The 10,909-nt window shown below is 38.9% G+C and overlaps 1 pseudogene; it reads left to right on the top strand.

Annotated features, from left to right (window-relative positions):
* The first annotated feature begins 310 nt into the window (after positions 1–310).
* On the top strand, positions 311–2,075 carry LOC122727857 (annotated as a pseudogene).
* The last annotated feature ends 8,834 nt before the right edge of the window (positions 2,076–10,909 follow it).

The following is a 10,909-nucleotide window of genomic DNA, read 5'->3' as shown; positions in this document are numbered from 1 at the left end:
TTAATACTTACTAGCTGTGTGACCCTGGGCAAGTCACTTAACCCCAATTGCCTCACTAAAAATTTAAAAAAAAAAAGATCCTCCAAAAGAGCTTATCCAAACTTTTCTTGAAAAACCAGCTAGGAAGAACCCACCATCCCCTGAAGTCAGTTCATTCTACTTTCAGATAGCTACAATCCTTAAGAAATTTTTTCTTAAAAATAATGCCCGATATCCCATGGTCAATGGTTAACACTTGACCAGCTTTATATAATCCTTCCTGGGCCTGGAGGACTCCTCTGTTCAGCACCGGCAAGCTCCCTCCACCACCATGGTAAAATTGTGGCAGTTCCTATGGGCTTTTCAGAAGTATCTGATGTCTGTCCTGTTTCCAATCTTTCTACTGCCCCTGCCCGTCCTGGTCAAAGACAAGGAATCCAAATGTGCCTACACTATCATCCTCATGGCACTCCTGTGGTGCACAGAGGCCCTGCTGTTGGCTGTGACTGCCTTCTTCCCCATCATCCTCTTCCCCATGATGGCCATCATGGATGCATCAGAGGTTTCTGTCACCTACTTGAAAGACACCAACATCCTCTTTATCAGTGGCCTGCTGGTGGCCATAGCTGTTGAACAATGGAACCCGCATAAGCGAATTGCTCTCCATGTCATCCTCATCGTTGGCGTGAGGCCAGTATTCTTGATCCTGGGCTTCATGATCGTCACAGCATTCCTGTCCATGTGGATCAGCAACACTGCCACCACAGCCATGATGATGTCTATGCTGTCCTGGAGCAGCTTCACAAAACCCCAGAGCAGAAGGATGAGGAGGTGGGTGACATCAACATCTCCTTTGAGATCCAGGAACCAGATAGCACCATCACTGAGAAAGAACCTCCATGGCTGGATGGCAGCCCTGCCCCAGTACTAGTGCTCCTGGATAACTGTGAGAAGGAAAGAGAGCAGCTCAAATTCTCCCAGGGCATGAGCCTTTGTGTCAGCTATGCTGCCAGCATTGGGGGCATAGCCACACTGATGGGCACTGGTCCCAACCTGATGTTACAGGGAAAAGTCAACTCGCTCTTCCCAGACAACCCCAGTGTGGTGAACTTTGCTTCCTGGTTTGGTTTTGCCTTCCCCATCATGGTCATGCTACTGTTACCATCCTGGATGTGCCTTCAGCTCCTGTTCTTGGCATTTAACTTGCAGAAGAACTTTAGCTGCAGAGGGCAGTCTCGAGAAGAGGAGCGAATAGCACACGGAGTCATCCAGACTGAACAGAAGAAGATGGGCCCCATGACTGTTGCCGAGAAACTTGTCACCGTCCTGTTCGTTCTCCTAGTAGTCCTGTGGTTCACGAGAGAGCCTGAATTCTTCCCCCTTTGGGGCAATGTGGCTTCTCCTAACGAAAATGGGGAAAGCATGGTCTCAGACGGCACCGTGGCCTTCTTCATTGGCATCCTCCTGTTTATCATACCCTCAGAGCTCCCTGGCTCCCAGCAGCAGGGCACCGAGGGAAAGTTGAAGGCCCCACCTGCACTCCTGACCTGGAATATCGTGAATAAGAAAATGCCCTGGAATATTGTCTTCCTGCTGGGTGGAGGCTTTGCTCTGGCCAGGGGCAGTGAGACATCATGTCCCAGTGACTGGGGAACAAGCTAACACCACTACAGAGCATCCCTTCTCCAGCCATCTTCATCCTTAGTGTCCTTGTGGCTACCTTCACTGAATGTACCAGCAATGTGGCCACCAATACCCTCTTTCTGCCCATCGTCGCTTCCATGTCCCAGGCCATCTGTCTCAACCCACTCTATGTCATGCTCCCCTGTACCGTTGCATCCTCTCTGGCCTTTATGCTGCCTGTGGCCACCCCATCTAATGCCATCGTCTTCTCATTTGGGCATCTCAAAGTGTGTGACATGGCCAAAGCAGAATTTCTTCTCAATATCATTGGCATAGTGATCATCATGCTGGCCATCAACACCTGGGCCTACCCCATCTTTCAACTGGATCATTGCCCTACCTGGGCCCAGATCAACAGCAATGCCACCTGCTCAGTCAACAGCCAATCCAATGCAAGCTTTGCCTCCCCTTAACCTTCCTGGGGAGGGAGGGGGTCTGCTCAGAGAGATCCTTGATGAACACATGCTTCCAAGCCTTTCCGCCTCAGTGTGTGGGCAGGTCTAGGGATGGTGATGAGTTAGCATTGGTGTGTACATTTGAGTGTGTTCACACAACATGCGTGTGTCAGAGAGTGTGCGTGGATGCTCCTGCAATGTGGTATGTTTGTGCAGCACACCTCTGTGTGTGTGTGTGTGTGTGTGTGTGTGTGTGAGTTTATGGGTGTCCATGTGATAGCTGAACGAAGGTATTTGGTGACAATGCCTCCTTCAGTTTCTCCAAAGACACAGCCACAACCCCTATATTTTGACTGTATTTATTGAGATTTTGGGGGGCTCCAATTGGAAGTTCCCAGGACTGGAGTGACTTGAGTTTCAGCTTCTCTTTAAAGAGTTTAGCAATTCCAGGCCCTGGCTGGACAGCTCCTCTCTTGAAGAATGGTGGGAAGGGGGAGGGTCAGAGTATTTGCCACATTAAAGACCTTTCTATACTTTAAAAAAAAAGAAAGTTTTTCTTAAATTAAACATAAATTTGTCTCTTTGCTAATTTCATCCTTTGCTCTTAGTTCCATCCTCTGGGGCCAGGCAGAACAAAATCTAACCTTTCTTTTACATGAAAGCCCATTAAATGCTTGAAGATAACTATTTTGTGCTCTACCTCCAAACCAACTGGAAGCCTCTTCTCTAGACTATCCTCATTTCCTTCAAACTGTATTTGTATGACATGATCTCTAATCCCCATCACTGCCCCAGTTTATCATTATTCTCCCTAATGTATGGTGCCTGCAGCTAAAAATTGTATTCCACTTGGCTTCTGACCAGGACAGAAAACAGTGGTCTTATCTAATCCTCTATTCTGGACACTAGACCTTTCAATGTGGCCTAAAATCACATTTCTTTTCTCTGTTGAAAAAAGCACAATGAAAGATTTAATTAAGTACTTCATCAATCAATTCATGCTGTGAATTTGCTGTACCTGAAAGACAAAATCAGAAATGTAGGAGATGATAACCTTGCTACCATATTTGATTAGGTAAATAATGAAACAACAACAACCAAGAAACATGAGTAGGATTTGATGCAGGAATATAGACTATCTTTAGCTGTCTGGCCTAGCAATGTAAGCTGAGATTCTGTCAGATTCTTCACATTGTTCCTGCTACTTCCACAAACCAGCCTTTGAATCCTATTTGCTTTCCCCCCTCTTACTTCAGATCTGGAAAGAATGCTGGATTTGGAATTAGTAGACTTGGGCTGAATCCTAACTCTACCACTGACTTCTTACCTATATGATACCAGATACATCACCTCACTTCAGAGACCCAATTTCCTTATTCATAGAATGGGGCAGTTAGATTGCATAACCTCTAAGGTTTCTTCCACCTTTAAATATGTAGTCTTGTGACCCTTTGATCATCTTTATTCTGCAGCTTGTGGAAGTAGTTGATTTTTGTTTTGGAAAGATTCCCACTCAATCAAGAAAGGAATGACTTGCAAAGTCATGCAGAAAAGCTTGACTCAACCCAGGCAAACTTGATTTCAACAGTTCTAGGAGAAAGATTTTCAAAAATGAAAAATGAGAAGTAGAATCTTCCAGTAGGGAAAATTTTTGGAGTGGGAATTTCAGAAAATTAGATTTATTAGAACAATGTTGCATGTGAAAAACAGTTGTATTCGTGAATCTGAGATGCATTGTATCACAAAGAAGCCTCAAAAGTAAGCTAGGCCAAACCCACTGTGAAGCATGAATCCATTCTACAACCATCCAGACTTTATTTGTAAACCTTTAGGCATGCAGACTAGACATCATTACCGATTTTGTTTCCCATTTTGTTCTATTTACCCATCATTAACCATCTTAGGCAGCATTGTAGCCTCATCTCCATAGGACTTTATTATGCCATAGAAACCTCTTCACTCTCAATTTGATACCTCACTTTCTGTTTATATAGTTCTTCCCGGACCCTCAAATTTAAGGAGACCTAGGCCAAATGTGTCTTTCATTTCACTCTAGGCTGCATAGCTAACTCATCTCTATAGGACTTTGTCCTAGTGTAGATACTTTCTTATTCCTTTCTCACCTTTATGACTTCTTTTATGAGTTTTCTTTTCCCCCCATTAGGATGCAAGTTCTGTAAGTTCCTTGAGGGTAAGGCTAAATCATTGTGTCTTGCTTTGTTTGGTGTGGTTTGGTTTGGTTTGGTCTAACAGGTTAATGGTTTCATCTGTTTCCAGATTAAACAAATCATATCACCTTTCTGAGACTGTTTCCTCACTTGGAAAACAAGAATGAGGGTGGACTGGTGACCTATAAATTCCTTGCCTGTTCTAAAATACATTATCTTGATTATTCTTGAATCATTTCTCTTCATGGATCCTCAGGTTCACTCCCCTTGTTCTTTCTCACTCCCCCCTACCCCCTTTTCAGGTGGGTGGTGGTTTAATATTTCTTAAGTGTTTTGAGATCTTTTCTTTTCTCTTTTTTTTTTAAAGAGGTGCTCTGAAGTTGCTAAATTGTTACCATCTTTACAAAGTGATAAAAGGAAAATATCACTCTTAGCCCAAAATAGACCTTAACCTCATTTTCATAACTTATAACCTATGATTAGACACTGGATCTGCTTTATTAGAAGCTGACATTGTGTTATCCTTAGAAACAGACAAGTTACAACTATACAGTAATTGATTGTAGTCTGACAGGGCTATGAACTGTAGTAGGCCTGATGAAAGCTTCAAAATCCTGTAGATGATTTGCTGCAAATGCTCTTCTTGTTTCAAATATGAGGTCAATTGGACTGCTTTATGTATTGATTAAGGCTGTCAATTTGATTTATTAACTAAGTAATTACTGAGAGGGTTCTCTATTTAATTTCACATGGATTTATTACCTTTTATCTAAAATCAGAAGACTAGAAGGGGCTTTGAGAACAACATCACGGACCATCCCCCTGCCTTCACACACGGCCATGCCTAAATCATTGCCAGCAGATAGGGATCAATCCTATTTGAAAGACTTTCTCGAAAGCAAATTCAGCCATCTTCCTTTAGTATTGAAGATTAAGAGTTTAAACCGGTTTCTTAGCAAGCTCTTTCACCACAGTATATGATCCTGCCTCTAGAAAGAACTGAAGTGAGCTTGACCTAGAATCTAGGTACCTGGGTTTGCATTCCATCTCTACTCTCTGTTTCTTCTCTGATCTTAGACATATCACAACCCCCTGGACCTCCATTTCTTCATCTGGTAAAATGAAATAATTGAACTTGGTGATGTGTAGGGTCCTTTTCTGTTCCAAATCTAGAATCCTATGGACTAAAGAATAATGACAAAAATGGCTATTTAGTTAACAAGTCACAAAATTTGGATAGTTGGAAGGGATCTCATCCATGCAAGAAATTCAGTCCAGATAAATCATTTACCAGTTACTTGAATCATAACCCAACATGTAATTAGAGCATATGTAGCTAATTGACGTTTGATGAATGTACATGAACAACATCTGATAGTTTGGTGTTTCATCCAACACGACCACCTCAATTTATCAGTTTTGAAATATCTTTAGGAATAACCTCCCTCTTTACAGAGCAAGCAAAGTTTAAATAGCTGATTGACCTATTCTCACATTTTTCAGTCAGCAATTAAAACTGGATAAAGCAATAGGGAGTTAATACCTCAAAATGATACATACATGGTATGAGTCTACCTGACTATTCATTATCTGTTTCTTTTTGTGGGCCCTTTTGAACATGGTTGTTTGCTTGTGGTTTCCCGCATTAAGCAGTGAGCTCCTTGATAGCAAGACTTTTTTTTTTTTCTAATCACAGCACAATACATAGCTCAGTGGTAACAGATAGTTGGTACTTAAGAAATGCTTGTTGATTTGGTTATTTGACTTCTTTCTTCCTCCTAATTGTGAATCACAGGATCATAGCTCCAGAGGTGGAAGGGAATTTATGGACAATTTAGTCCAGTCTTCTCATTTTACCAAGGAGGAAACCATTTTCTCTTCTTGATGTCTTGCTGACCACAATCAATCCCAAAGTTTCAACTATGGAACATTTGCTTAATTCCAAAATTTCTTCCTAGAGCCAGCTAGGTGGTACAGTGGTAAGGCACAGGACAGCAGGAAAACCTGAGTTTAAATTCATTTTCAGATACTCATCTGTGTCTGGGCAAATCAATGCTGATCCCTGAGTTCACTATTTCAGTTAATAGATTTGGAACCTTCAAATTCATAATTTCTTACCACAATAATATTTCATTGTATTCATTTACTACAATTTGTTTAGCCATTCTGCAATCAATTTCAGGTCTTTAAACCACAAAAAGGGCTTTACACACATATATTTGTAAAATCGGCATCTTTTTCTTCTTTTCTAGTTACCTCTTTGGGATATGTGACTAATAATGGAATCTTTAGTCAAAGGTTATAAATATTTAGTCACTTTTTTATATAAATTAAAATTGCTTTAGAAAATTGTTGAAGTAATTCATAGAGACACCAACAAGGTAATAACGTACCTAGCTTCTCAGTACCCCTCCAGCATTTAGTTCCATATTTTGTCATTTTCATGAATTTTCTAACTATGATGTGAAAAATTCTATTCATATGTATTTCTTTTATTAGTGATTTGATACATTTTTTTCTTATGGTTACCAATTGTTTCAAATTCTTTTGAGAACTGCTTTTTTATCCTTTGACCACTTATCTATAGGAGAAAGATTTTAGTCTCATAAATATTCTGTTAGCTGTCTATATATCCTGGAAACTAAACACTTATGTGAAAAAATCTGATTAAAAAATTTTCCCCCTATATAATCACTTAATAATCTAAGTGCATTAATTTTGTTTCTGTAAGAGCTTTTCAATTTCATGTAATTCAAATTATCTATTTTATATTTTATAATCATTTTTATCTTCTCTTTAAATTAAGAATACATATCCTGACCATCTTTCCCCTTCCCCCTCCCCCACTCTATTTCTCCTACACCTCAACCCTATTTTAAGGATGTCATTATGGGTTAGTTAGGTGGCACAGTGGACAATGCACCAGCCCTGGACCCAGGAGGCCCCAAGCCCAAATCCGGCCCCATACATAAGACACCCCACAAAGAACAAAACATAACATCCCTTCATATTCAGTTCAGACCTGTGTCCTCTGTATTATCTTCCCATATAGGAATGTTAACAGTTTGATCTTTTAATATCCCTCATGAAGTCTTTTTCCTGTTTATCTTTTTATGCTTCTCCAGGGTCTTGTATTCGAAAGTCAAATTTTCTATTCAGTTCAGGTCTTTCCATAAAAAATGCCTGAAACAGTTTTCTAATGAAGAAACCAAAGCTATCTATTGGCATATGAAAAAATGCTCTAAATCTCTAATGATTAGAGAGATGCAAATTAAAACAACTCTGACGTACCACCTGACACCTATCAGATTGGCTAAAATGACAAAAAGGGAAGATAATAAATGTTGGAGAAGCTGTGGGGAAATTGGAACACTAATGCATTGTTGGTGGAGCTGTGAGCTGATCCAACCATTCTGGAGAGCAATTTGGAATTATGCCCAAAGGGCAATAAAGCTGTGCATACCCTTTGACCCAGCAATTCCACTTTTAGGTCTTTTTTCCAAAGAAATCATGGAAGGGGGAAAGGGACCCACATGTACAAAAATATTTATAGCTGCTCTTTACATGGTAGCAAGGAATTAGAAGTTGAGGGGGTGCCCATCAATTGGGGAATGGCTGGACAAGTTGTGGTATATGAATACAATGGAATATTATTGTGCTGTAAGAAATGATGAACAGGAGGAGTTCAGAGAAACCTGGAGGGTCTTACGTGAGCTGATGCTGAGTGAGATGAGTAGAACTAGAAGAACATTGTACACAGTATCATCAACATTGAGTGTTGACCTACTGTAATGGACTATATTCTTCTCACCAATGCAATGGTACAGAAGAGTTCCAGGGAACTCATGATAGAAGAGGATCTCCAAATCCAAGAAAAAAAACAACAACAACTGTGGAGTATAGATGCTGATTGAACCATACTATTTCTTTTGTTTTGGGTGCTGTTGTTTTTTTTTTTTCTATTTTAAGGTTTTGCATCACTGCTCTGATTTTTTCTCTTGTAACAGGATTAATGCAGAAATAGGATTAATGTTATTATGTATATATATATATATATATATATGTGTGTGTATATATATGTATATGTATATAGATATATACATATAACCTATATCAGATTACCTGCTGTCTAGGCGGGGAGGGAGGGGAGGGAGGAAGAAAAATCTGAAATTGTAAAGCTTGTATAAACAAAAGTTGAGAACTATCTTTACATGTAACGGAAAAAATAAAATACCTTATATGTAAAAAAATAAAATAAAATAAAATAAAATGCCTGAAAGTCTTCTTTCTCCTTGAAATTCCATGTTTGCCTCTGAAAGAGTTGGCTCATGGAGGGAATAACATTCACACCTAGTTGGGAGGAGTAATCTATTTAACCTTATAGGAAAGTATGAGGGGAAGAAGATAAGGAAGGAAGGGTGAAAAAAAAAGGGAGTGCAGAGTAGGGGAGGGGACAGTCAGAAGTAAAATACTTTTGAGGAGGAATAGTTTAAAAGAAGGTAGAAAATAGAGTAAATATCATGGGAAGGGAATAGGATGGAGGGAAATAGTTATGATGACTTTGCTGGGCTAATATGAAGAAAATTCTTTGTCAAGTTTAAGGTACATTATTTTAGGTTATGATCAACAGGATACTATTAGAAAAACCTGGAAAGACCTACATGAACTGAAGCAGAGTGAAATGCACTGTATACAAAATAACAGCAATAGTGTAAAATGATCTGCTGGGAAGCATGTGGTTATTTTCAGCAAGGCAATGGTCCAATATAACCCTGAAGGACTTATGAAAATGGCAACCAATCTACAGAGAAAGAAGTGATAGTATCTGAAAATAGATGGAAACACATTTTTTTTCTTTTTTTTTTCTTTTTTGGTGAGGCAATTGGGGTTGGGTGGCTTGCCCAGGGTCATGCAACTGGTGGGTGTTGGGTGTCTGGGGCCGGATTTGGGCTCAGGTGCTCCTGGTTCCAGGGCCAGTGCTCTGTCTGCTGCACCACCTAGCTGCCCCTGGAAACACATTTTTTTAAAAAAAAAATGTTTTTTCCCTTTGACAATTCCTTAGTCTGAAGTTTGGGGAGTTTTTTGACTTTTTTTTTCTTACAACCTAGCTAATGTGGGAATGTTTTCCATGACTACTCATGTATAATTTATTTTGAAATGCTTGAGTTCTAGTGGGTGGGGGTGGGAAGAGAAGTTGGAACAATTTTTTAAAAATTGATGTTAAAATTTGTTTTTACATATATTTTGGAAAATAAAATTCTATTCAAAAAGAAAAAAAGAATACATATCCTGGGGGTAGCTAGGTGGCACAGTGGATAAAGCATGGGCCCTGGATTCAGGAGTACCTGAGTTCAAATCTGGCCTCAGACACTTGACACTTACAAGCTGTGTGAACCTGGGGAAGTCACTTAACCCCCGTTGCCCCGCAAAAAAAAAATAAATAAAAAACAAATACATATCCTTCCTACCCATATCTAGAGCAGGGATTTGATCTTCTTATCTTTTAAAATTTTTATATTATCTTTATTCTTTAAGCTATGTATCCATTTTTAATTTGTTGTGGAATATGGTGTAAGATGTTAGTCTAATCCTCATTTCTGCCAAACTTCTTTCCAGTTTTCCCTGCAGTTCTCATCAAAGAGGGAATTCTTTGCTCATTAAGTTATATTTTTGAGTTTATTAAACATTGGATTATTGAGTTCTATTATTGCTATTTCTCCTTTTTCTAATCTGTTCTATTGATCTACTTCTCTATTTTTGATAATTGCTGCTTTATTATATAATTTTTAACTATGTATATACTCACACACATGTTTGTGTATTTATACACACATATATGTCCCAACTCTTTTATATATACCCTATGTTTTATGTATTTACACATGCACACACACATATATCCACACACATGTATACACATGTATACATATGCATATACACGCATATACACATACATATGTATGTACATATACATAGACACACATGCACATACTAATATGCATATGCATACACACATGTATCTGTTCATGCAAACACATGCATACATACACATGAAATTTGATGTCTGGATATGATATTCTTTTTTTTGTTCCTACCTTTTTATGTCAACTTCAATATTCTCAGTTTTTTCATCCAAATGAATTTTATTTTATTGAGTGCTATAAAGTATCTCTTGGATGAATTGATATAGCATCAAGATTATAAATTAACTTTGGGAGTATTTTCAGTTTTATTATGTTGGCACAGCCCATCCATGAGCACTTAATATCCAAATTAATTTTCTGAGACAACACATTTAATTATTTACTAAGCCCTCCCTATCCCCCCTGGCCAAATAACAATTTTGAAGGTTTCCCATTATCTATAGCATAAATTCCAATTTTTATGTCCTTTCTCTTTACAATTTGATTACCAAACTACCTTTCTATTTTTAGCTCCCATTTCAAACCTACCTATATTTTTTCTGTTGAAATTATTTATCTGCTCTTTTCTAATAGACAGGTTATGGACGGCTGAAGTTCCTTCTGGAGTTTGATACTGTTGAGAGCAAAAAAGGATCTTGTCAAGCACCTACTCCACCTCACTCACTTTATTTGTTTGGTTGGTTTTGCTTTTTTTGGTGGGGCATTGAGGGTTAAGTTACTTGCCCAGGATCACACAGCTAGTAAGTGTGAAGTATCTGAG

Source organism: Dromiciops gliroides, chromosome 1 (assembly GCF_019393635.1).
Source record: "Dromiciops gliroides isolate mDroGli1 chromosome 1, mDroGli1.pri, whole genome shotgun sequence".
In the NCBI taxonomy this organism is placed as follows: Eukaryota; Metazoa; Chordata; class Mammalia; order Microbiotheria; family Microbiotheriidae; genus Dromiciops; species Dromiciops gliroides.
This window is presented reverse-complemented; position numbering and strand designations above follow the sequence as displayed.